Below are 27512 nucleotides of genomic sequence, written 5' to 3'. Positions count from 1 at the left end.
GAAAACCTTTGAGGCTTAGAGTGGAAGTGTGTTCATGTAAGTCAATTATTACTCTGACTTTATTGAAGTCCATTAGTGAAAGCAGAACTTTATTATTCCAGAACATGTACAATCCACAAAATCTGCATTTTGGAGGGGGGGGGGGAGAGAGAACACAGAAATAGCAGTTACCTCAGCTTTGGTCAGTCAGGCATGCCCAATGGCTGAGTCAGATCACTAGCAGCTACCTAGAGTTTCCCATCTTGATCCACGTTTTTCTTGAATGCATCAGCAAAAAAAAAACATAGCTGTGGCTTCCACTGTAGCCATGCCATATCTCCAGAAGGACTGAGCTCATAACACTTCCAGAAATGGTGACCAATGCCGACTTATATTTGCCATCAAAAATAATGAAATTCTATAAATATTGTTGTCATTTTCTAGAAATGAAATATTTAAATACTTGTAGAGCTCCCACTCACAATACCCCACTCTGTAACATCCTCAAAGAATTTAAGTAGTTTGCTGTTCATAAAACCTTGTTGACTAGTCTTAACTATCTTCAGTTTTCCTAAATGATTGGCTATTTCCTCTTTGGTTATTAACCAAGCATCTTGTCAATGATATGATTGAATTCACTACAGTATAGTATCCTGCCTCTGCTTTTCTCTTTGTTTAAAAGAAGAAAATCGCATTGGCTGTTTTCCAATCGCTCATCCCCTCTTGGAATTCAGCAAGTTATAAAAGAACTTCAATCAATGGGTCCATTTCCTTTTAAGCCATAGCATGCAGTCTGTAGAACCCTGGTGACTAATCTGCTTTTAGCCCCTTAAGCTTCTCCAGCACTTTATTACTTGTACTTGAAAATTTTGTAACTTCATCCATGCTATTTGAAATGTCCATTTAGGGACATGAGCAATGCCTTCCATGATAAAAACAAGTGGAAAAAGATATTCAACACTTCACATATTCAACAGCATTATTCTCTACAGGCCCCATACTTAATCTTAGTCAGCCTTTTCTTACTTATGTATCAATCGAAATATTTACTACATGCAAGTTTTCTTTCAAAATTCATTTTCTACTTTCTATGAACAAATTAGTTGTCTGCTGGATCCAAAATAGTCCCCAGTATTTTTGTCTACCATAAGCTCTTGCCTTTAACTTAATGTTTAATTTAACATTGTCTTTTACTTCTTAATTACAGATTGTTCCTCTCTCATGGAAACACCGTATTTAATTGGGATTAACTCTTTAATGTGAGGATTATAGACAAGCTGTTTGAATACCTGGCACTGTTCATCTTAGCCTGTTTACCCAGTCCACCTCAGAGAATTCCTACATCATACCAAGAGGATTGCCCTCATTTAGGGCCATTTACATTGGTTATGGACCTATTGCATTCATCCACACACTGATTTTGGAATTTTATTATACCGAAGTCCATACACCCAAGGGAATCATTAATCACAAAGCCTTACTAATCCTTGCTCATTACATAACATCAAATTGCTGATTCCTAGGTATTCTCTGTAACATACTCCTCTAAAAACAATCTCTGACATTCAGTCATCTTCTCACAGATGGCAGTTTCACATCACTGGCTTCTTAGCCAATCCCTGACACTTCCCATAAATTATTCTTCTGTGATGCTCTTTCCGTTTTTTGATTGTCCAATCAATAAGTAGATTAAAATCCAATGTTATTGACGTTTCCTTTGAATATGCCCTTGATATTCCCCCATTTATTCTCTGACCTACCACATTTTGGTATTCTATAAGATCTGTAGTGTGGTGGAGATAGGCCTCTACCACAGGAGATGTAAGGCACTTTGTACCTCCGCTAGCCTGCAGGTCACCCTTGGGCAAGGTGTAACACCTGCTTACCCTCCACCCCCGGACTGGATCACATGAAGCCCTGGGAGCATGTGGTGGATGATCGTATGAGAAGCTGGTGCATATTGCAAGTCCTGGTTCTGCAACCACTGACGCCAGGCAGACAAACCCAGAAGAGTATTGACAATGGCTGGGGTCAGCCATTTTAAAAATACACTGCTCAGAACAAGGCAATGGCAAACTACTTCTGTAGGAAAATTGACCAAGAACAATCATGGTCATGGAAAGACCATGATCGCCCACATCAAAAGACATGGCATGATGACGATGACAATATATCTGTGTCTTTCTTGCTCAACTATTCATTTCATATCACTATCCACTGTCTTTATATCACAACTCAGTACTTTCCTGATATACAACACCACCCCAACTCTTCCTTTCACCTTTGGCCTATTCCTTTGGAAAAGTGCATAATCTGGATTATAAAGCACTCAAATCCTAGTAACAGAGCAACCATATTTCCGGAATAGAAATTTCATCATAGTTATATCCATCATCTTGCATTTTAAAAAAAAGGGTATTTTTTACATCTCTGGATTTGTTCAGTTTTGCTTATTTTCATTTTCATCATCTACCATGACTTATCACACTAGCAGGTTTCCCCTCATTATTTTATACTAATCACTTGCTTAGAAAATTAAGTAACTTGGAAAAACAAACAACACACAAAATGCTGGTGGGATACAGCAGGCCAGGCAGCATCTGGGAGCCAGGATGCTTCGGGCCGAGACCCTTCGTCAGGACTAACTGAAGGGAAAGATAGTAAGAGATTTGAAAATAGCGGGGGGAGGGGGAAATGCGAAATGATAGGAGAAGACCAGAGGGGGTGAGATGAAGCTGAGAGCCGGAAAGGTGATTGGCGAAAGTGAAACAGAGCTGGAGAACGGAAAGGATCATGGGACGGGAGGCCTCGGGAGAAAGAAAGGGGGAGGGGGGAGCACCAGAGGGAGATGGAGAACAGGCAGAGTGATGGGCAGAGAGAGGAAAAATAAAACTAAATATGTCAGGGATGGGGTAAGAAGGGGAGGAGGGACATTAATGGAAGTTAGAGAAGTCAATGTTCATGCCATCAGGCTGGAGACTACCCAGCCGGTATATAAGGTGTTGTTCCTCCAACCTGAGTGTGGCTTCATCTTGATAGTAGAGGTGGCCATAGATAGACATATCAGAATGGGACGTGGAATTAAAATGTGTAAACATGGAAAAAATACAAATTACACTAGACTTATTGGAAAAAAAAACTCGTTTCAGCAGGTCTTCTACAGAGAGAAAATCACCCAAGTTCTATACACTTGACACCATAACATTGTAAGGTATGAAATTCTACACATTTCTCAAAACAAAGATGTTTTCACTGTATAATCTCATTCACAGAACTCATTATAGTATTTAATTCACACTGCAAACACCAACTGTTCAAATGGATCTTACTTCACACTTCCAGCTGTGCAGCTATGACACTTAATACAAAGAATAAATAATACACATTTTTGAAGTGAACCAATTAGCTGAATGATGAAGGCTGTGGTTATCACTTTGGGAATATTTGTCAAAGTGAAAAGGAAGTTGTAAGTGGAAAGCCCTGGATTTTATCATTGAAATCCATACCTAAGCTTAATTTATATGAGCAAATAAGTTTCAAAGACTCATTGCAAACACTCAGGGAACAGCCACTGTAAACTTCTAATTATGTTAGTTTGAATATGTCCTTGCGTGGTTCTGTCCTGATTCAATCATAGCATGGATATTGGTAATGCACAAAGGCTACAAATTTGGTATTTGTACTCCAAATGTTTTGTTGAAATTGCTGTCAGTGAAACAGAAAAAGATCATGATTATCAAATATTTCAACATTTATGGACTCATACAGTTACACCGTTTGGAAACAGGCCTCATGATCCCATTTGTCCATGCTGACTAATATGCCTATGGCCTAGAGCACTCTAAACCTTTCCAATCTCTGTACTCTTGTCTTTTAAAAGTTGTTATTTTACTGTTAGCTTGTTCCATTTTCCCCACCACTGTGGAAACATTTTCCCCTCTTATCCCCTTTAAATTTCCATCCTCTTATCTTCAACCTATGCCCTCTAGTTTTAGACTCCCCTGCCTGAGAAGAAAGATTGACTATGTATTCTATCTATGGGCCTCAGTTTTATAAACCTCTGTACAGTTAACTTCAGCATTTTTGGTCCAGGGAAAACAGTCCTAGCCATCCAATTTCTCTGTATATTCCAGTTTAGGCAACATTCCTTTAAATCTTTACTGCAACATCCCTACTACCTTAATCAGATCCTTCCTATACTGTAGGTGGCACGAAGGCATAACAGTTAACATAACACTTTACAACACCAGTGATTGAACTGCTAATTCTGCATTGTTTGTAAGGAATTTGTACATTCTCCCATTGCTGTGTGGATTTCCTCTGGGTGTTCTGGCATCTTCCCACACTCCAAAGACATATGGGTTTGAGTTAGGTTCAGTAAGTGTGGGCATGCAATGCTGGTGCCAGAAGTATGGTGACACTTACAGTACATCCTCGGACTGTGTTAATTGTTGATGTAAACAATGCATTTCACTATGTTTCAATGTACACATGACAAAAAAATGCCATTTAATCTTTTTGCTTGGCAACAAGAACTGCACACAATTCTTGAAGAGTGTGCAGTGCCAATGCTTACAGCACGGGAACAATTGCAGGTTTCTCATCTGAAAAGCAACTCTCCACTCTATCCTCTGCATCCTTACACAAAACCAACTTTTATTACTGACTTTAATGTCTCAAAAATAACGTTTGTTAAACTAACGAGAATGTAGTTCACTGTCTTCTGCTTTTCTCTTCTTCTGAACAAGGGAGTCATATTGGCTGTTTACTCTAATAAGGACCTGGTTGCTTACAGGATAATTTACATTAGTTATGAACCTCTGCTGTTCATCTCAAACTGTGTGAAATTCCATTATACTCTAATTACTATCCACATGGGATCTTTAACCACGTGATTTCTTACCAATTTTGTGTCCATAACATCAAACCTAAAATGGTCCACTAGCAAAAATTATATCCATTTTGCAAATTCACCCTGCATCTCATGTATTCTAATCTTCTAGACCAGCTGACCACATCCAATCATGTCAAAGTAGCATTCAACAAAGTATATTAGATACAGATCTACATATCCAAAAAATTGGCACGTACTGTAACCAAGCAAATTCCACTTTAAATATTGTGTTCATTCTTTGCAAACAATATTTGACTCTGTTGCTGATGTAAAAAGAGCCAAGAGCCTGTTACTATTCAAGTAAGACTCAGTAGAAAAAGAGGCATTTGAGCTTGACTTTAACAGATGGTAAAGATGGAGACAGCTTGAAGTTATTTAAGAAACCAGAAAATACAGAAACTTCAGGACATTGGTTCAATTTAAAAATTAATGGCAGGGAAAAATGATGTAAAAATGCACATTTCAGCATAAAATGTGGAGGCAAAAACCTACTGTAACACAAGAAACAAAATGTTGGTAGAACTTTCTTCATTCACCATGAACAAGTTAAAATTGGCTTTATATTCTGAGTCATTCAAATCCTCCTTGTAATCTTTTGAGCCAGTGTTGCGTGTTGAACGGAACAGTGATGTAGTGTACTGATGCAAAGAAATGTTTTTGATGTTATAATGGAAAACACGTAGCTGTACAAGGCTTTCTGGAGAATTTGCTCTTGGGACATAGACAAAGCCAGCAGGATTACATTTATTGCCAGTCCTGAATTATTCCAATAGCAACAAAAAACAGAAAGAAATATATGACTTAGTGGTGGGTTTTTATTCTTGTAGACAATAATTCATCCAGACTGTTGTCAAGCCATTGTTCAAAGTTCAAAGGAAGTAAATTGATTATCAAAGTACATATATGTCACCATATACTACTCTGAGGTTAATTTTCCAGTGTGTCTTCACAGTAAATACAAACAAATGTAATAGAATTAATGAAATACTACACATAAAGACAACCAATGTGCAAAATGCAACAAATTCTGCAAATGTAAAAAAGAAAAAAGTACAAAAAAATAATAATAAACTAAATATCGAGAACATGAATTATAGAATCCTTGAGAGTGAATCCATAGGTTGTAGAATCAGTTCAGTGTTAGAGTGAGTGAAGTTAACTACTCTGTTCAACAGCCTGATGGTTGAGGGGTAATAACTGTTCCTGAACCTGGTGGTGTGGGACCAGTGCTCATGTACTTCCTTCCTGATAGCAGCAGTAAGAGAGCCTAGTCTGGATGGTGGGATCCTTGATGCTTTCCTGCAACAACACTCCTTATCATTGTGCCTTACCCGGGAAGAACTGGGCTGTATCCACTACTTTTTGCAGGCTTTTCTGTTCAATACATTGGTGTTTTCATACCCGGCTAGGTTGCAACTAGTCAGTATAATTTCCACTGTGCATCAGCAGTTTGTCAAAGTTCTGGATGACATGTCAATCTTTGCAAATTTCTAAGAAAGTGGAGGTGTTGCAAAGCCTTCTTTGTTGTGGCACTTATGTATTGGACCCAGGACAGATCTTCTGAAATGATAGCACTGAGAAATTTAAAGTTACCTGACCTCTCCACTTTGATCCCCCGCTGAGGACTGCCTCACGGACTTCTGGTCTCCTCCCCCTGTTATCAATAATCAGCTCTTTAGCCTTGCTGAAAGTGAGTGAGAGATTGCTGTTGATGCATGATTCTGTCAGATTTACAGTCTCCCTGCTATATGCTGATTCATCACCACCTTTGATTTGGCCAACAACAGTGATGTCATCAGCAAACATCAATATGGCATTGGAGATGTATTTAGCCTTACAATCTTAAGTATGAAGCGACTAGAGTGGGAGTTAAGCACACAGCCTCATAGTGCACCTGTGTTGATGCTGATTGTGGAGGAGATGTCATTGCCAATCCAAACAGACTGGGGTCTACAAGTGATAAAATTGAAGATCCAGTTGCGCAGAGGAATTGAGACCAAAGTCTTGAAACTTATTCATTAGTTTTGAGGGGATGATAGTGTTAAATGACGAGCTGTAGTCAGTGAAGAGCATCCTGATGTGTGCATCGTTGCTGTTCAGATGTTCCAGGGTTGGGTGAAGAGCCAATGAAGTGGATCGAAGTCACTCCTCAGGAAGAAGTTCATATGCTTCATCACTAACCTCTCAAAACACTTCATCATTACAGATGTAAGTGCTACAGTAGTCATTGCAGCAGGTTACCAAATTCTTCTTGAGTACAGGTGCAACTGAAGCCAGCTTGAAGCAGCTTTACAGAACATATTTTTCTGATGATAAACATTAGATTTACCAAATTCTATTTTGCAACTAGCCATTGTGACATTGAAGAATTGACTTCTGGTTCCTACACCAGTTTATTTAATAAAGGCATATAATTAGAGCATATAATCTTCCTCCTGGCACACAACACTACAAATGATGGAAATGCTGCAACTGCCCATTCACCTCCATTCGGAGTCCAAACAGTCCTCCCAGGTAAGGCAACACCTCACTACGAACCTGTTGGGGGTTGTCTATTGTATCCGGTGCCCCTGATGTGGTCTTCTCTAACAATGGTGAGACACAAGGTACACTCTGGGCCCGCTTCATCAAGCACCTAAACTCCATCCGCCAAAAGTGGAATTTCTCGGTGGCCAACCATTTTAATTCCTATCCCCAAACCCATTCCAACATGTCAGTCCATGGTCTCATCTTTTGCCATGATGAGGCCACTTCAGGGTGGAGAAGCAAAACCTCATATTCCATCTAGATAACCTCTAAACTTAATAACCACCATTGATTCCTCCTACCAGAAAAAATTTTTCCTCTTTTTTCTTTTCGTACTCTGGCTTCTTACCCCTTCTACTTACCTGCCTATCACCTCCTCCTGGTGCCCTCCTTCTTCCCTTTCTCCCATGGTCCATTCTCATCTCCTATCAAATTCCTTCTTCTCCAGCCCTTTACCTTTCCCATCCACCTGGCTTGAAATATCATCTTCTGGCTCATCCTCTGTCTGCTCTTCCCACCTTTTTGTTCTGGCATCTTCCCCCTTCCTTCTCAATCCTGAAGAAGGGTCTCAACCCAAATTGTTGACTGTTGATTAATTCCCATTGACGTTGTCTAACCTACTGAGTGTAGGTTTTCACAAATAAAATGACATAAAGTGTTTTATGTTTAAGAAAAAACCATGCAACTCATTCACTGAACTCCAAAATGCTGAATACAAAGTGCAATCAAAGCCCTTTACATAATTACCTCATCATGTCAAACCAGCCTCTTAAAGTGAACTCCAACTCAATGTTGGTGGTTGTGAATTATGTACATTTCCACCATGACATTACCCTACATGGGAACCTCCAGCATGTTGTGTGTGTTGCACTGGATTTCCAGCATCTGCAGAATCTCTTGTGTATATAATTAGAGCAATCAGCTGAGATACCTGAAAGATAATGCACAGATCAAACAAGTTATATTGCTTGACTATAAAGGCATTATATCATCTTGTTCTGGATATAAAACCAAGTCTAGGAAAGATTTTATTAGTCTTTGAAAGTTATATAGAATATCAGTTATGAGAAATTGATGAAACTGCGATTTTTAGAGCAATTTAAGAATTTATTGGTAATTAGTTTTTTCAAACCTGCAATTAGAACAAAAATGTTCAAAGGGAAAGTCCAATTGGTACGCATGCCAGTAACGAGTGAGAAGGAAATTCATCAGATGATTTCTCAACTAAAGAGTAACAATTTTTGAGGGCTTTCTCCAGGGACAGTCCTTTGAAAGTAAATTTGTTAGAACTTCTGAAGAAAGCTATTGGAGATTTGTGGCCGCACAGGAGAGGATATTAATTCAATGAGTTGAAGTAGAGAAATGTTAACATGATCAGACTACATAGTTTCCTCCCTCAATTCATATCATTATGTTTATTTTGTTAATTTTCCACATATACTGTACAAGTTAGATATAATTTATGTTGGTTTATGTTTATCCTCATCTTGTAATATACTGTGCTACTGCTTCTAAAAGCTAATTTTTGTGGCATTTATACCTTGTGCATGAAAAACTGTGCCAATAAACATGAACTTATTGGTCTTTCTTAACTAATTCATGACAATGTATTAATATGCTTTGCTTCATGGTCAATTGACTGAGAGTAAACTGGAAATTCCTACTGGAACCAAGGTGAAGAACGTGTCTTTAGTTGACATACGCTCAGTGGCCACTTTATTAGGTACAGCTGTACACCTGCTCATTAATCCAAATATCTAATTAGCCAATCATGTGGCAACTTTATGACGTAAAATCACACAGACATGATCAAAAGGTTCAGTTGTTGCTCAAACTAAACATAGAAGAATAGGGAAGAAATGTGGTCTACATGACAGAATGGTTTGAGCATCTTAGAAACTGCTGATCTCTTGGGATTTTCACGCACAACTTTCTCCAGTGTTCACAGAGAACGGTGGGAAAAAAAAACAAAAAGCAGCTGTTCTGCGGGTGCAGGTGCCTTGTTAAGATCAGAGGAGAATGGCAAAACTGGTTCAACTGACAAGAAAGGCAACCATAACTCAACTAACCATGTGCTACATAGTGGTGTGAAGAAGAGGATCTCTGAATGCACAACACATCGAAGCTTGAAGTGGATGGGCTACAACAGCAGGAGACCACAATCATACAGTCAGTGGCTGCTTTATTAGCTACAGGAGGTACCTAATAAAGTGACCACTGGGTGTCTGCCAGTGAGGATAAACCTAACAGAAAACTATAAAATTAACTTTGAATAATTTCAAATGAGCTAGTGTCATCAGCATTTTGAAGATTCCTGCACATTTATACTTTCCTTTGCATGAAGATATTGTTTCCATCAATACTTCTCAATGATCAGTTTTAATTTTAAAGTTGTAGTTCTTTGATCTGCATTCCCATTCTATCTCGCCCACCAAATCCTTTGATCATATAAAATATCTTAATTAGATCAACTAAGTCTTCTAAACTCAATGGAATTTTCCCCATTTTAGCTGCAGTATTAACCTGGTGAATCAGTGGTGCAATTCCATCAAGGTGTACTGTCTTAACTGAATATAGTATTCCAAAAGGAGACTCACCAGAGCACAATGCACAATATCATAATTTTCAATCCTTTATATGCCAGCCCTCACAAGGATAAGCCCAATACCACATCTGCCTTCTTAATTACTTTTTCTTTCTAACCACTAGCTTTTCATAATTCTGTACTAGGATTCCCAAATCTCTCAGAACTTACATTACATGCAGCTCTTGGCCATTTAGAAAATACTGGTACTTCAGTCTGTCTTTCTTCACTCTGAATTGCTGAAGCTCACATTTTCCCACAGTGAAATTCTATCTGCCAGTTTTGGTCAGTTCCTTAATCTATCAATGTCTTCATGCAACTTTCTGCTCTCATCTACAGAATCTAGCGAACCCTTAAACATGGTAGAATCAGTTAACTAGCATATACAGCTCTATGAAATATTTTTTTAAAATGTTGAGGATATGTACCAGATCAGATAGCATCTGTGGTAAGATAAAATTGAATTAATGTTTAGATCAAAACAAGTTATCAATTGAAAAGATTAACTATACTTCTCTTTCACTTGTTGAGTACTTGCAGGATTTTCTGAGAGAATTCGAATATCTGCCATTTCAATTAAGGTACCTAGTTTATGTAAACATAGGAATCAACTTTTCCAATTTAAAATAATTTTTGTAACTTTGTTAAAAATGTTATCCAATCGAAAGAACAACACTTTGATTAAAACATTTCTAAAGATAAAGTATTTTTGTATTTGTCAAAGAACACAGTAAATAGTTGAAACAAAATACAATGGATTCAAGTTAATTGGAGCACATCAGGACCAGTATATTTTGGCCCAATTAAGCGGCTGCTGCAATTAGCTGAAGCTTCATGGAAAAAGTTAAAAAGGTTTAAAAAAGACAAACTACCATTTAACTGAGTCAGAATCTTAGTGTTTAAATGAAATATTCAACAAATTAGAACACTACTACAGTACTATAAAACTGTATTTTAGTTCCTAATACTGTAGTTCTTGGTGGGGGGATTCATCCACACTACGGTGTTGTGTTCTTTTGATTGACCTTTAAATGAACAAGATCAGTGCAAACATCTAGTGTGCATAAAGAACTGCCTTCCTACAATGCTTTCAATGATTGCATCTTCCAAATCTCCATTTTCATTGCAACATTCAAGGTAATTGTTCATACCTTCAAATTGTTTCATTTTCACTCCTGGTCAGTTCCAGCATCTCCAATCCTGAATGCTTGAAACTGAAGTAAGCAGAACAGTTCCAAATTGTCCTTCTGTTTATTTCTCACCAACTATCAGTGACTAAATCACACTGCTTTTTAAGCATAAACAATCATCTGACGCTATTTAAAACTATACGCTCTAAACACAATGTAGTGTTCAATGGCCACACAAGTCAGAAACTTTGGCAACAGTCTCCTCGCCTAATTAAGTGGCACAGTGTCCCAAATAAATGAAGGGCATACCAGCTATTTTCTTGATTAGATTTTGTTCTTTACAAGTCATTACAAATAACAGGCTGCCTGATTAAATGATGGCTAAAATTAACTGGAAATCAATTGGAATCCACTGAAAGTATTTCTTCAACACAATAGTAGATGAACTGTTCTGCGTGGGATAACAAATGGAATTGGGCAAATATCCCTCATGGGACATCCCAAGGCTTCTACAAAATATTAACTTCTGGATTTGCAGATTACTTCTTTTCTGAACATTTGAACAGTTTTGGTTAGAAACATAGAAAACCTACAGTACAATACAAGTCCTTTGGCCCACAATGCTGTGCTGAACATGTCCTTATCTTAGAAATTACCTAGGGTTACCCATAGCCCTCTGTTTTTCTAAGCTCCATGTACCTGTCCAGGAATCTCTTAAAAGACCCTATCGTATCTGCCTCCACCACTGTCACCAGCAGCCCATTCCACGCCCATTTCATGACTTTCTGAGTAAAAAACTTACCCCTGACATCGCCTCTGTACCTACATCGAAGCACCTTAAAACTGTGCCCTCTTGTGCTAGCTATTCCAGCTCTGGGAAAAAGTCTCAGACTATCCACATGATCAATGCTTCTCATCATCTTGTACACATCAGCTGCCCCTAATTTTTTTTATTAGAAGGGTCATACCCCTGCCCAGAGCAAAGCAGTCTCAAGCTCTCTTTCATGGACTCCCTTTTGATGTTAATTTTTAAATGACATTCTGAAAGTACAGTACTGTTAATCAGCTCTTTAGCTCATTAACTGCACCCTTCATTTTGTGATGTCACCTATTCTTTAGCTGGATTCCTCAACATGACAATGCTTCCTTTTTCTTATTCCCTCAATGTAATGTGCCATATGACGCAAAGTCATATGCCTCAAATCAAAGGCCTCTCTTTGACAGAGCTGTTTGCCGAAACAGAACTGTGCAAACATATGGACATAAAATTAACTTCATAACACTGACAAAAGAAATGGTTAGAAAAAGACAAAGTTTCATGAATTAAACCAGCAGCACAAGACTCATTTAGTACTACATGTATTCAGAACCTTATTGCAAAGAGGATGTTTACATACAGGTTCTCCTCAAAGGCCATTTGCTGTGAAGAAGCAGATTATAAAACCTGAAAGAAATTGCAAACTTGTTGATCAGATAAGAAGAATGACTATGATAAGTTGTTTCCTTCAATCCAATTCTGGGCAAATCCCTCTAAATAAATGGAGGAGTTCAAAGATCCTTTCCCTCATCAAGGTCATTAGTTCCTTTCATCAAAATTGCAATAGGCATTTATTCTTGTCGTGCATCTCAAAATCTTCTCAATGGATTGTCACCTTGTCGTGGTGGAAAAGCTTGTGTGGTCCTAAGATCCTGAGAGCAATGCCGTCTGGAGCTCTGCTCCTGGTAGGGTCACCCATGGCGGTAAGGTTGGGGGTGAGGTCCCTGACAAAGAACAATCCAACCAAGACCTCAATGGTGGAACAGGTGGACGAAGTTACTTCAAACTCAATGGCTGTGAAGGCGGATGAAGGCTGCAACAAATCCATCAGCACCAATTGTCGTGGTTTCCATACCATTGGAATCAGTTGGTTGATTTGTGAAGTATCGTGTGCTTCTTGGAGTGCAACATCAAGTACACGTTAAATACACGCACAGGCATCTTCGCTCTATGGAAACGGAACAAAAACCATCATCCTCGATCTCGAGGAACAGCCACGGCATTGATGGCATCTCAAAATGGTATCTGGTGCTACCACTAATGAATCCATCTGGTATTCAGGCAATTAAATATGGAGTAGATCCAACTGTGCATATGCAAGTTGCATTATAAGCAGTCACACTCTAATTGTTGTTGATTGCCTTGAAATTAACTTGCTGAGCAGTTTCACCTCTTAATCATTTCTATTTCAGGTAATGGATACTGCTTGGTAGAAGAGTACAAAATTATTGTCACAATGTGGTTAATGGCAGCATTTGAAAATTCTGCATTCAGTTGCACAAAATATCTTTTGCAAAAAGGTAGGCTGAGCAAATGGTTGAGAATTTTTTGATATAAAATCAAATTCTAAAGCTGCATATTGGAAATTGAGCCTGCCATTCATCGGAGTCTGACAGGATACAACTATAAGCATTGAATTGCATCTATACTCTGATAAAACAATCAAGTTCAAGTTAGATCAAACATAGCCATGCCAAGTCAAAACTTTACTCTGATGAGGATAATTTGCTCAATGTTTTCTGCATGTTTCCTCTGTTTTTAATTAATATTTGATCTTTGATCTAAATCAAAAACTTATCATAAGTTACATTCCTGACATTCAAATCAGCTATTATCAAGTCAGATTTTAATTTGAGAGATTGCCATCTCTCAAATTAGAAAAACATTGTGATATTCCATGAAGCTCCAGTAGGAACCTATACTGAGTTGACGAGGAACAGAAAATATTGAATTTACTAAGAAATCCTGCAGAAAATCTACTATATTTAAAATAAAGTTGCTTACTACTTCTTGCCCTTCACAATTTCAATCAGTGCACTATCAGCTCAAACATCATAGCAATAGATTTTTACTTCTGGCATGACACACTGCAGGAGTAATGCTTTTGATTGACAGGTAGGTGGGGAGAACAGGAAAGAAATAGAATAAAAAATAATGAATATATATTTTTTGTAAAAACTGTTGATTGGACATTATATGGTTTAGATTCTTTTGAAATGATATCAGTATCTTACACTTTCCGCTGTTTGGATGACAATATATGAATGTTGAACTTATTCAAAATAAATGTTCAATTAGTCAGCATTTTGAGCCCTTTAACCTGTTTAAAATTATGCTTCAAAGATAAATTTATGTCATCTATTGGTACCAAGCCAATCTTATAACCACATCTAATACTTTCTCACTGTATCATTTATTTTCTCATCTTCCATAGAATACTCAAGCATTTTCACGGCTCAATTCCGTGCCAATTTTTTTTGCTGAGCTTTAAAATCAATTGAAGTGCAGATAGTCAAAGTTGGAACTGATACATATGAAAGACTGTGAGCTATTTGAATTTTAGCTGCAAGAAGGTGTGATCAAAACTGTTAATCATTTGTAAATATTAGTCAATCTCCAGACAGCTTGACAGAGATATGTAGTGCTTCAAAATGGGAGTAAATAGCATACCATAAGCCTAGGGAAAGGTCAATGATGAGTGCATTTCCCTATTATTTACTACTTACACTGAATTTCAGTAACAATTGCATGCAGGCAGACTGTAATTAACATTCTTTAAACATAGAGTGGTATGATTCCTTTCAGATCAGTGAAATTATCAACATTTTCTCGGTGAAATAGCAACATCTGAATTTCTGTTCACAGATTTTTCAGCTTAGCATTATCAAAGATAACAACACTACTTATTTGCAGATTCATTCTAAATGAATCCCAGAAATTCACTTGAGCTGCCCTAAATTTTAGGCATTTATGAATAAGGCCTGCTGAATAGAAAGCTGGAAATACTACATTACATAAATCGAGGAGAGTTTATAACTGGTGTGCATTATCTGAGTAACTTCTTAGTAAATAGTCCAGCCCTAAACAAAACCTTTGTTTTACTCACTTGTTTGTAATTTCTTCACTTAACTGTAATATTTGTTTTGTAATTTATTTTTTATTGAAGTTCATCATCAAACAAACATTTCCATAAGATGTATTTCAGACATTGTACATACATATCATATAATCATATATATCACAAATCTCCACAAAGTATTTATCTGGGGTATACACTTATAGAAAAGAGTGGAAAGAAAAAACAAGTGAAAGGAAAAAACTATGTACAAGTAGGGAGTGATTTTTTTTTACAACATATTCATTGATTTGTGAGAATAAAATCAGGCCTATGACTGTTACATATTTTTTAAAAGGGATTTAAATTAATTATTTCTAATTCTAATTATATCAAAATTAAATTCTAATTGTTAGTGACATTTCAAATTCTAATTTAATTCTGTATGTTCCACTCTTTATCTGGGACAAACAACTTTTTTATATATAATTAAATTAAAAAGTTAATTATTTCTGCTTTCCTGATGGTTGGTCAGTCAATAACTCTAACAAGTCTGAGTTGATACCATGGAGCCAAGAGGAGAACAACATGGAGCACGTGAACACTAGATCTAAGAGAGCTCTTTTTGTACAGCTTGTTAGCAAAGGCTGCTGCTCTACCATTGACAGATTCTGGCAATTATCCTTCATTAAACTGTCATCCAAACTTAATCCAGTTAGTATTATTGAAACAAGCACAGTAACACCACTAAATTATTTCTAGACAAAACTATTTGATGCCATGTTCAATACTGTTGCTTTGCTTTGGTTCATGCTTAAGTAAGTGTATGGGGTTATGTCCATTTATATCAAATGGGCATAAACCCATACAATTGAAGTGAATAATATTATTCATACCAAATAATAGCTTGGCCTTTTCTCCTTGGAGTGATGGAGGATGAGAGGTGATCTGATAGAGGTGTATAAGATGATGAAGGGCATTGGTTGTGTGGATAGCCAGAGGCTTTTTCCCAGGGTTGAAATAGCTAATTCAAGGGGACATAGTTTTAAGGTGCTTGGAAATAGATATGGAGGGGATGTCAGGGGTAATTTTTTCACACAGAGTGGTGAGTGCGTGAAATGTACTGCCAGTGGCGGTGGTGGAAGTGGATACAATAGGGTATTTTAAGAGCCCCTTAGATAGATACATGGCGCTTAGAAAAATTGAGGACTATGTGGTAGGGAAATTCTAGGCAGTTTCTAGAGTAAGTTACATGGTTGGCACAACAACATGGGCCGAAGGGCCTGTAACGTGCTGTAAGTTTCTATGTTCTATGTGAATAGCTGTTAATGATAAAAATATAAAAGTAATATAGATAGTGGAGTTTTATAATTCAACTGGTGTGAATTGAATTAATCAATTGTGCAAATCCATGTCATGTCACTAGGCTATAGAATAAGGTAGATTATCTACATGTGTAATTAACTGCAGGAGGCCTATAACAAGAACTTCTGAACATCTGCATAACATGGCCAAAGTTAATTAAAAATAAAACTCTATCTGACACAAATCTAAACTTCAGCTATGCCTGGTTCAAATTACACCTTGATGCTAAATTCAGAACTGATGACGGGCATTATTTGTTGCCACTGTGTCTTAATATCATCAAACCTGTAGCTCAGAAGGGTAGGGAACTGAAGAGGATGGTAATAGGGGACTCTATAGTCAGGGGAACAGGCGATTCTGTGGATGTGAAAAGGAAACATAGATGGTCGATTGCCTCTCATGTGCCAGGGTCCGCGATGTTTCTGAACAAGCCCACAATATCCTGAAAAGGGAGGTTGAGCAGCCTGATGTCATGGTACATATTGGTACAAACAACATAAGTAGAAAAAGGGAGGAGTTCCTGAAAGAAAGAATACAGGGAGATAGGAAGGAAGCTGAGAAGCACAACCTCAAGGGTAGTAATCTTGGGATTGCTGCCTGTGCCATGCGACATTGAGGATAGGAATAGAATGAGGTGGCAGATAAATGCGTGGCTGAAGAACTGGAGCACTTGAATCCAAGGGGAATCGATATTCTTATGAGCAGGTTTACTAGAGCTGCTGGGATTGGTTTAAAATAAAATGGCAAGGGGATGGGAACCAGTACGATAGAGCTGAGTATGAGCCAGTAGGTTTAGAAGTAGATGATAGATGTAACATGAATGAAAGGAAGGACAAGCCAATAACTGGGTACAAATGCAGACAGAGCAAAGAGTTAAATTGTACCACAGAGGCAAAATTCAAAAGGACAAAGATTGCAGAACTGAAGGTGCCTGTATTTAATTGTGCATAGCATTCGGAATAAGGTGCACTAACTCGTGGCGCAATTAGATACTGGATGGTATGATGTTGTGGGCATCACTGAGTCGTAGCTGAAAGAAGGCCATGGTTGGGAGCTGAACATCAAAGGATATGCTTGGTATCAAAAGGACAGACAGGAAGGCATAGATGGTGGTGCGGCTCTGTTGGTAAGAGATGGAATTACATCTTCAGGAAGAGGTGACATAGGGTCAGAGACTGTTAAATCTTTGTGGGTGGAGGTGAGAAACTGCAAGGGCAAAAAAAAACCATTAAAGGAATCATATATAGGCCTCCAAATATTAGCCAATATGTCGGGTTGAAATTGCAAAGGGATCCAGAAAGGGCATGTAATAAGGGTAATGACACAATTGTAATGGGGGAGCTTTAATATGCAAGGCGATTGGGAAAATGAGGTTGGTATCAGGTCGCAAGAGAGGGAATTAGTTGAATGCCTGTGAGATGGCTTTCTGGAGCAGCTTGTGCTTGAGCTTACTCGGGGAAAGGCCATCTTAGACTGGATGTAGTGTAATAACCCAGATCTTATAAGGGAGCTTAATGTAGAGGAACCCCTGGGAGACAGTGATCATAATATGATTGAATTCAGACTGCAATTTGAGGGGGAGAATCATAACTCACATGTATCAGTATCACAGTGGAAAAAATGGAATTACAGAGGCATGAGAGAGGAGCTTGCCCAGGTGAATTGGAGGTGGGGACTGACAGTGATGAGGGCACAGCAGAGATGGCTGAAATCTCTGGGAATAGTTCACAAAGCACAGAAAAGATATGTCCCACAGAGGAAGATGTTCTCAAATGGCAGGGCAGACAACAGTAGCTGAGAAGGGAGGTTAAGGATAGCATTAAGGCCAACAAAAGGTCATTTAAGGTAGTAAAAGAGTGGGAAGTTGGATGATAGGAAATTTTTTAAAATCCAACAGAAAGCAACTAAAAAGCTATAAGAAGGTAAAATATGAAGGCAAACTGTCCAATAATATAAAGAAGGATATCAAAAGTTCTTTAAATTATACAAAAAATAAAAAGGTGAGAATTGATATTGAACCATTGGAAAATTATGCTGGTGAGACAGTAATAGGGGACAAACAAATGGCAGATGAATATAATAGGTACTTTGCATTAGTCTTCTCTTTGGAAGACTCTAACAGTGTGCCAGAGATCTGAGAGCGTCAGAAAGCAGCAATGAATGCCATTGCTATTACAAAGGAAAAAGTGCTAGGCAAACTCAAAGGTCTTAAGTTGTATAAGTCAGCTGGACTAATTGGACTACATCCCAGAGTCCTGAGAGAGATTGCTGAAGAGATAATGGATGCATTGGTCATGACCTTTCAAAATCACTTGATCTGGAGGACTGCCAGATTATTGCAAATGTCAGTCCACTCTTTAAGAAGGCGGGAAAGCAAAAGAAAGGAAATTGTAGGCCAATTAGCCTAACTTCAGTAGTTGGGAAAGTGTTGGAGTCCATTATTACGGACAAGGTTTCAGAGTACTTGGAGACCAATGCCAAAATAAGTTGAAGTCAGCGTGGTTTCTGTAAAAGAAAATCTTGCCGGACAAATCTATTAGAATTCTATGAGGAAGTAACAAGCATGGTGGACAAAGGAGAGGCAGCGAATGTCACTTCCTTGGATTTTCAGAAGGCATTTGATAAGGTGCTGCACATGAGGCTGTTTAATAAGATAAAATCCTATGGTGTTACAGGAAAGATTCTGACATGGATAAAGGAATGGGTGACAGGCAGGAGGCAGTGAGTGGGAATAAAAGGGACCTTTTCTGGTTGGCTGCTAGTGACTAGTGGTGTTCCTCAAGGGTCAGTATTAGGACCGTTACTTTGCACATTGTCAATAATTTGGATAATGGAATTGATGGCTTTGTGGCAAAGTCTGTGGATGGTACAAAGATAGATGGAGGGGTAGGTAGTGCTGAGGAAGCAAGACGAGTACAGTAGGATTTAGACAAATTGTTAGAATGGGCAAAAAAGTTGCAGATGGAATACTGTGTTGGGAAATGTATGACTACTATCTAAATGGGCAGAAGGTTCAAACATCAGAAGTGCAGAGGGACTTAGGAGTCCTCATGCAAGACTCCAGGAAGGTTAACTTACAGGTTGAGCCTGTGGTAGAGAAGGCAAATGTAATATTGGCATTTAGTTCAAGGGGAACAGAATATAAAAATATGGAGCTAGCACTGAGCCTAGTCAGGCCGTACTCACGAGTATTGTCAGCAGTTTTGGGCCCATATCTCAGAAAGGAAGTGTTGTCATTGGAGAGAATCCAGAGGAGGTTGTTGAGGATTATTCTTGGAATGAAGGGGTTAACACATTAGTAGCCTTTGGCAGCTTTGGGCCTGTACTCAATGGAATTTTAGAAGAAATTCAGCAGAATTTAAGATGGAAGTTGATTGTTTCCTGATTGGTCAGGGCATCAAAGGATATGGCAAGAAGGCAGGTGTATGGGGTTGAGTGAGTTCTGGGATCAGCCATGATGGAATGACTTAGCAGACTCTATGGAATGAATGGCCTAATTCTGCTCCAATGTCATGGTCTTATAAAACCTATTATTTTCCAATTATTGTACCTGGAATCAAAACTCGAATCCAAGAATGTCTGTTTAATGATTTGAGACTTTAGCAATGTCTTTCTTTCTAAGTGAATCTTAGTTTAGAATTAATGAACAGGATTGATTTTTTTAAAACCGATGTTACTTTATTGATCTAATTGTTTGCATTTTAACTATCAATCTGTCAATAAGCAATTTCTGATTAAGATTACAGTAAACAACAGTTCTCTGAAATATAAAAATGCCTCAGCTGATGCAAATTAACTATTTTCACTTACTACAGTTAAAACCAGCATTAGATGCATGCAGATTGCTTAATTCCTCATGAAATTTCCTGACATGAGATGCAAATCTGAGGACAGTACATTGATTATTGAGATGGTGTGCATTGGTAAATTGCAGATTTCTGAAGCAGCACTCCAAAACAATAAACCCTAAAAAAAAGGTAGTTTAAGGAAAATCAATTTTGTAACTGTCTAAAGGAAGCAACTGATAGATTTGGATTATCAGATCATAGCTGCATAATGTGTTCTAAACAAAAACAGTTAATATTAAGTAGGAACAGAAAATGATGCAAACACTGAATAAGTTGAGCAGCATCCATGGAAAGAGAAAGAGTTCAGGAATCAGATCTATTCATCTTTGTTCTGAAATGTTAGCCATTTCTCTTTTCACAGATGCTGCCTGAGTTGATAAGTGTTTCCAGCATTTTGCTTTTAATTTCTGATTTCCAGCACCTCGGTTTTCTCATGTGATTATTTTTCTTCATCTTAAAGGAAATCCATATTGTGTTAAAATACTTGCTTGGTTTAGACCTGGTACTAAATTACATAAAATATGTTCCTGCAGTGCTATGCAGACTGATCAACGGCACAGACTAAAAACCTTCCTCATGTCTAAATGTACTTTGCATTTCTGCAGTTTGCCTTGACTGTTCCAAGTTCAATGAACTATTTCACCTAACTGTAAATCACTTTTGCAAACTGCTGCTTTGTCAGTTTTGGTTTGTAATCTAATCAAGATGCGTACAAAGTATTAATTTTATGTTTATTAAACTGAAATGCAAATTTAAACATAAAAATTTCATGCCATATTTTGATTTCTGGGAGGAAGCTGTTTATTTGAAACTTTGCCACTCATATCTAGAAAGTGAAAAGTTATTACCAGCTAAACTGATTTCTCATTCATGTATAAAACTGATTAAAATTAATTAAAAAGTTCAGATAATATCTCAGACAAATGTAATCACCAATAATCTACACTTTTGAATCCTCTCCCGCCAGGATAGATCAGGTACAGCACCTGATCTTCATCCTTCATGAAGGATAAGTTATCTGACAGACAAACTTTTACATCTTGTGATTAAAGTAGACTGGCATCAGAGTTTTCCAGTACACAAAATGAAACCATTTCAACTACTCGAGTTGTAACATCTATACATTATTTACAACTTCTAATGTAACTAATATAATACAGCAACCCGTGCATTACAGGGACACTGAAATCCTTGAAAACAGTCTGTATCACAATTTTCCACAATGCAATCACATCATTTGCACGTGCATCAAGAAACATGATTAGAAAATCCCAAAACAGGCACGAGCAACACAACGCCATTGTAATTTGAATGTGTTCATATATTGGTTAAATTCAGCAAGCAAAGGAACCCACAATGTTTCTGGGCATCTCTGGTCATCATCTGCACAGCTGCTAAACCTGTCTGGTTCATGGCAGACAAATTAGCAAGAAGCAGATGCTTATTGTCAAGCTGCAACACATGCAGCAACAGATTCAATGTTCAGTACTTACTGAGATGTACACCTGAATCAACTTAAAAACCTAAACCCAGTGGTAATCCCCAAAATGGCTCTTTATCAGATAACTTACAAATTTGTCATTTCTTTATAATTTCAGGATCCATTCCACCAACAAAAATATAAATCCATGAGAAAACATAAAATTATCTCCAATCCATGCTGAGCTTACACAGTCCCAATTCCATTTCATTGATAATGCAGCAAACAGAAGAAAGTTTTTTTTGGATAAGGGTGTAAATTGTTACATTTCTTGTATTTTTCTTGTAATATAACTTTCCTATACTTCATTATATTTTATACAATCAACTATGTATGTGTGATTGTTCAGTGAATTTTCCAGTAATTGCAGTTTGGCTGCTTCTTTATTTTTCTAAAAGCTTCATAGTTTTCCTGCAGCAGACGTTAACACTACTTGAATCTGGCTATTTTATCAGGTACTCATATTACTAGAATGTTATTTTTTTGTTGGCACTCACTTTTGTAGAAGGCAGCCACAACTTCTTTGTTCTCTCAGCTCTTCGTTGTTCTGTTTTTCTTGCAACACCTAATGAAACAGCAATAACCCACAACCTTTATGCCTCATTGTTAACCTCCAAAGAACCTCTGGATTGCAAAGGAACACCAGGGTCCAACATCTTCAGAGAGTTGCTGATATTTGTTACTACTTAATAATCTGCAGAGGGTTAATTTATCTGATATGCCAATAGCAAGAAGGGAACTGTTTTGCTAAGATGCACATCATTGACTTTATGGCACTGACAGGTATATAACATCAGAGACATCGTGTTTATATTTGATTTCCTTTAAAGGCAAATCCAGTGTACGGTACATTTCTCATTCTTCAGAACAAAATGATTAGAGCAAGTTCAGGATTACAGCTTTCATTGCAAGTCCTAAAATTTAGTCATGATAAATCAAACTTAGAACAGAAATGCTTCTGAGTATCTCCTGGAAATGCTCAGAACAGAAACCTTAACATTTGAAATGAACTATGAAATCAATTTTCCATATTTAATCTATATGATTAATCAGAAACAATGGATAATGGATTTAATGGATAAAGTAGGTCACTTGAATGTTAACTGAATGTTAACTAACTAAATGTTAACAGTGACTGAACTCATCGTGATTTGCAGTTTAAGTATCTTGGTTTTGTAAGAAAAAAGTGTCTGAATATATAGTTAAGCAGTGAAGCACAAATTACAGAATTTCACTAATATTAATGGATAACGAATAGATTTTTCCAAGATTAGCTGATATATAAAGCACACTTCAAACAGTTTGAAGTTTTATCTGAAATGCCCTCTTAGTGTGAAACAATAGCAATTTCACTGGCTGCAATCTATGCAGTTGATGCTAATCTAGGCAGAGCTAGAGCTCTTACAGTGTGGAAACAGGCTGGAGTTTTTTGTTATGTATGGAAAAAAGCCTGATTAGACAAATTGATTTAAAAAAGATCTAGTGTTCAGAAACAGATGTACTGCTGAAAACTTCCCTCGAAGGATGCAGCCTGAGGGCACTTCCTCCAACTTTGCTCTTCAGTCTTGCCAGCCAGAAAGTGCATTAGCATCATTACCAGTGGAACATGATGCTTTTTCAGAGTAACACTAAACCGATGCCTTGAGGGTAAGTCAATTCTTTAGATTACAAAAAGTAATATAACTAGTTCACCTTAATGGCTCCCTTTCAGTTTCTCTTTTTATTTGAAAGTTTCAATTTTATTTCTTTGGTGTTATCAGATCATTTACACATCAAGGTGAAGCAATACTGGAGACTTGAAAGAATGTTGGAATTTGAACCAAAAAAATGCTGGAGGAACAAAGTGGGTTTGACAAATTCAGCAAACCCATTGCAGCCGACCCTACTGATTGTAGTTTTGCACAGCCGTGAATTCAACACTGCTGTAAACTCAGGATGAGATAGCATCTTGACATGAAATGTTATCAATTCTTTTCCCTCCACAGATACTACTCAACCTGCTGAGCTCCTCCAGCAATTTGTTTCTTTACTTCTTGAACTTGTTCATTAGGAAAATTAAGACATACTAAGAACTGATGCACCATCAATCCACTGAACTATGGTTACAGCAATGCTGGATTTATGGCAATGTGAACTGCAGTCAACGGGGTTAGCTATATAAGGATGAAAGGTCTCGTCCCAAAACATCAACTGTTTATTCTTTTTCATAGATGGTTCCCGGCTTGTTGAGTTCCTCCAGCATGTTGTGTGTTGCTTGGATTTCCAGCATCTGCAGATTGACTTGTCTTTAAGCTACAACAGGTTTGGTGAGCTTGACCAACTATTTCTCTGCTATATCTCAGATATTCATTAGTCAGCATCTAACCTTGAATGAGACACACTTCCTCCCAGTGAAACACAGTTGTTTTTTTCCTCCATCACTCCCTCAAGACAGTTTCAGGAGAAACTAGACCCTTAGCATTCGAATAACCTCATTGCACAGCTGATCATGCAGCTATCTCCAAAGATGCTGAATTTTAACCACACCATTTACTGCTGAACTGTAGTAATGCCAGTTCATAACATTACTGCTGCCATGCATTCCCACCTACTCTCCATATCCTTTGAGATACATTCCTTAAATTTAATTTACAACTAAGCTTTTTTGTTTTGAGAAAAAAATGTGTTGAAATTCATTTCAAAGTATAGGTACTCTTTATCCAAAATCTGAAATTTTTTGAGCGATTACATTACTACAAATGGAAAATTCCACAAAATGCTGGGAAGCTTCTCAGGCAATCTGCAGGCCTCTCCACACCACAGACAGTTCTGAGAAGTAATGAAAAGAAGTTAATGAAAAATGGAAAAACAGTGCATAAAGCAAAAGGTAAAGTTCTCGATCGTATATTGAAAGAGTGGATTCAGCAGAGACAGAGTGAACAAATGCCACTTAACAGTATGCTGATCATGAAATAAGCAAAGGTCTAACACAACAAACTGAAAATTGAAGATAATTGTGAATATTCAACAGGCTGGTTGCAGAAATTTTAAAAAGGATGGCATTTGACAATCTTAAAGATTAAAAAAAATTAAAGATAAAGTGTCTCCTGATCACGAAGCAGCAGAGAAATTCATCAAAGAGTTGGCCAAGATCATTGCTGATGAAAATCTAACACCAAATCAAGTCTACAAATGCTGATTACATAAAATCTCGAAAAAAGCAAAATACAAGTGTATGTAATCTTTTAATCAAAGTACAGCAAAGTCAGCCATTTTTTGTTGTTCAACAGTTGATTCAGGTATTCTCCAAATGCTGTTGTTTGCCTGCACACATTATATTTTCATTATATTAACGGAATGTAATAATTTTTGCTGTTAAGTACTTACGTGAGATGAACAAGTGCGAGATAAAGACTGCTTACCGGTAGCACATAAATTCAGAGTTGGAAATGATGGTAATCCTAAACTATTTCATTATATGTTCCAAAATTTGAAATAATCTGAAATCTGAAACACTTCCGGCCCCAACCATTTCAGATAAGGTTTACTCGACCTGTTTTATGCTGGACACCTTTTGGTGCCTCACTAAAAACTAAGCTTGACCCAATCCCCCCTCCAGATATACATAATCCCCTGTACAACAGTGATGGACTGGAAAACCTGGAAGGAAAGTAAGAAATAGATCTTCATCCATGTAGGTCCCATTCAGCTCACAGAACTGCATTTGTTCTCTCATCTACCCAATTATCAGCTCATCTCAGATCAACACACACAAAATGTTGGAAGAACTCAACTGAAATTCAAATTCAGGTTAAGTGAACTAGGCCTTTTTTCATTGGAGTGACAGAGGATGAGAAGTGACCTTACAGAGGTGTATAAAATGATAAGAGGCATTGATCGTGTGGATAGTCAGAGGCTTTTTCCCAGGGCTGAAATGGTTAACACAAGAGGGCACAGTTTTAAGGTGCTTAGAAGCAGGTACAGAGGAGATGTCAGGGGTAAGGTTTTTACTTAGTGAGTGATGAGTGCGTGGAATGGGCTGCTGGCAACGGTGGTGGAGGCAGGTATGATAGGGTCTTTTATGAAACTCCTGGATAGCTACATGGAGCTTCAGAAAATAGAGGGCTATGGGTAACCCTAGGTAATTTCTGAAGTACATGTTTGGCACAGCATTGTGGTCTGAAGGGCTTGTAATGTGTTGTAGGCTTTCTATGTTTCTATGACACATTGACTGCTTATTCCTCTCCATTAATGCTGCCTGACCTGATGAGCTCCTCCAGCCTTTTACGTGTTTTGCTTTGGATTTCCAGCATCTGTAGAATCTCTTGTTTATGTTCAGCTTATCTTACCCTGCCCCCATCCAAGATCCTTAACTGCATTCCTCTCCAACTCATATAAATCCAGTTTTGATTTCTCCCCACTTTGTTACTGGTCTGCCTGAAGAAATGCTTCTGGTTCCAATCTCATCACACATCCTAACCCATTACCACAAAGACCCTGCCAGACTCTGGTAACACACTTCTGAAGTCTTGGCCGGCCAAGTGTCATTGATCACTCTGTTCTTGTTTGCATTACGTCTTCTAGGGAATATCCGTAAAATCAAAAGTTTACCTTAAGGTTGGCAAGGTTAGAGTGGGCTAACTAGGAATGCTTGTGATATGAGGGAGCAATAGTATGTGATTTGAGTGGCTTTTAAATTAAACCCAATAAAAGGCTGCTATACCACCAAATTCCACCCCCTCTGATCTTTTTAATTTTACCTTTGTGATTAAATTTTCTAATTTAAAATTCACATATTCTTGCTTTAAATTGTTTGAATCTTTGTGAAATTCTAGTGACATAACCTCCACCTGCTCTACACTGTCCTTCTCACCCTCACCCTTAGTTTATCTCCCAATGTGAGAAATGGAAAGTCAAGTTTGTACTATGTTCCTAGGTTACACCTTCTTGATTGAAGTTTTGATCATTGGTTTCTATTAGCACCTTCTTCAGAATCTATTCTATTAGCATTCATTATTGTGTGATTATGCATCTTGAAAACTACTTAGGACAGTTTATGACATTCAACATACTACTTAAAAGGTACTGCCATCAGAATGTGATGTTCACTGGTTAGCACTGGAAAAATTACAGCACCCAAAATACAGATGATGACAGAGAAGCTGAAGAACTATGGAACAGTACAAAGCATTTCACTTCTAATGCCTTAGTTCTTGTGTCAACATTACCTTGTCTTTATTGGTATTTCAGTAAACACATATTCTAATCACTGCAGTTTAGCGCTTTACACTTAAATTGACTTTCTTTGTTCTAATTTTGCTTATGATAAAACTGAGTATAATTTAAGCTTTATTTATACTTGTGAATCGGAATCAGGTTTAATATCATTGGCATATGTTGTGAAATTTGTTGTCCTTATTGCAGCAGTACAATGCAATACATAATAATAGAGAAAAAGCCTGAATTATTGTTAAGTGTATGTATGTATGTATGTATGTATGTATATATTTATTTATTTATTTACTTCCCACAGGTTCAATGTCCATTCAGAAACTGGATGGCAGGGGGGAAGAAGCTGTTCCTAAATCTTTGAGTGTGTACCTTTTCAGGGTAATTGGGGTCCTTGATGATGGATGCCACCTTTTTGAGGCATCGCTTCTTGAAGATGCTTACACATATAATGCTGCTTACACAAGTTCTATATGCCTGTGATGCTGCTCTAAGAAAATTGTAAATTGCACCTGCGTAAACTGTACATATTCTGCATATGACAATAAACTCAACTTTGACTTAGCATCACTTTCATAACTATATAATAACCAATTAATAAACAGAGAAATATTACTGGCACAACA

At 37.6% G+C, this 27512-nt stretch overlaps 1 protein-coding gene and 1 long non-coding RNA gene across 5 annotated transcripts in view; one reads left to right on the top strand and one right to left on the bottom strand.

The window, feature by feature from the left end:
* The window catches only part of sdk2b (sidekick cell adhesion molecule 2b), a 943317-nt gene that overhangs the window by 797717 nt on the left and 118088 nt on the right, over positions 1-27512 (bottom strand). The window lies entirely within an intron of this gene.
* Positions 15-27285, top strand: LOC132380057 (uncharacterized). Its single transcript, XR_009507628.1, has 3 exons — positions 15-36; positions 23889-23984; positions 27191-27285. It is a non-coding gene; the product is annotated as an uncharacterized LOC132380057 (long non-coding RNA).

The sequence above is a fragment of the Hypanus sabinus genome, chromosome 23, assembly GCF_030144855.1.
Source record: "Hypanus sabinus isolate sHypSab1 chromosome 23, sHypSab1.hap1, whole genome shotgun sequence".
Classification (NCBI taxonomy): Eukaryota; Metazoa; Chordata; class Chondrichthyes; order Myliobatiformes; family Dasyatidae; genus Hypanus; species Hypanus sabinus.
Note: the sequence above shows the minus strand (reverse complement) of the source record. Positions and strands in the feature narration are given on the sequence as shown.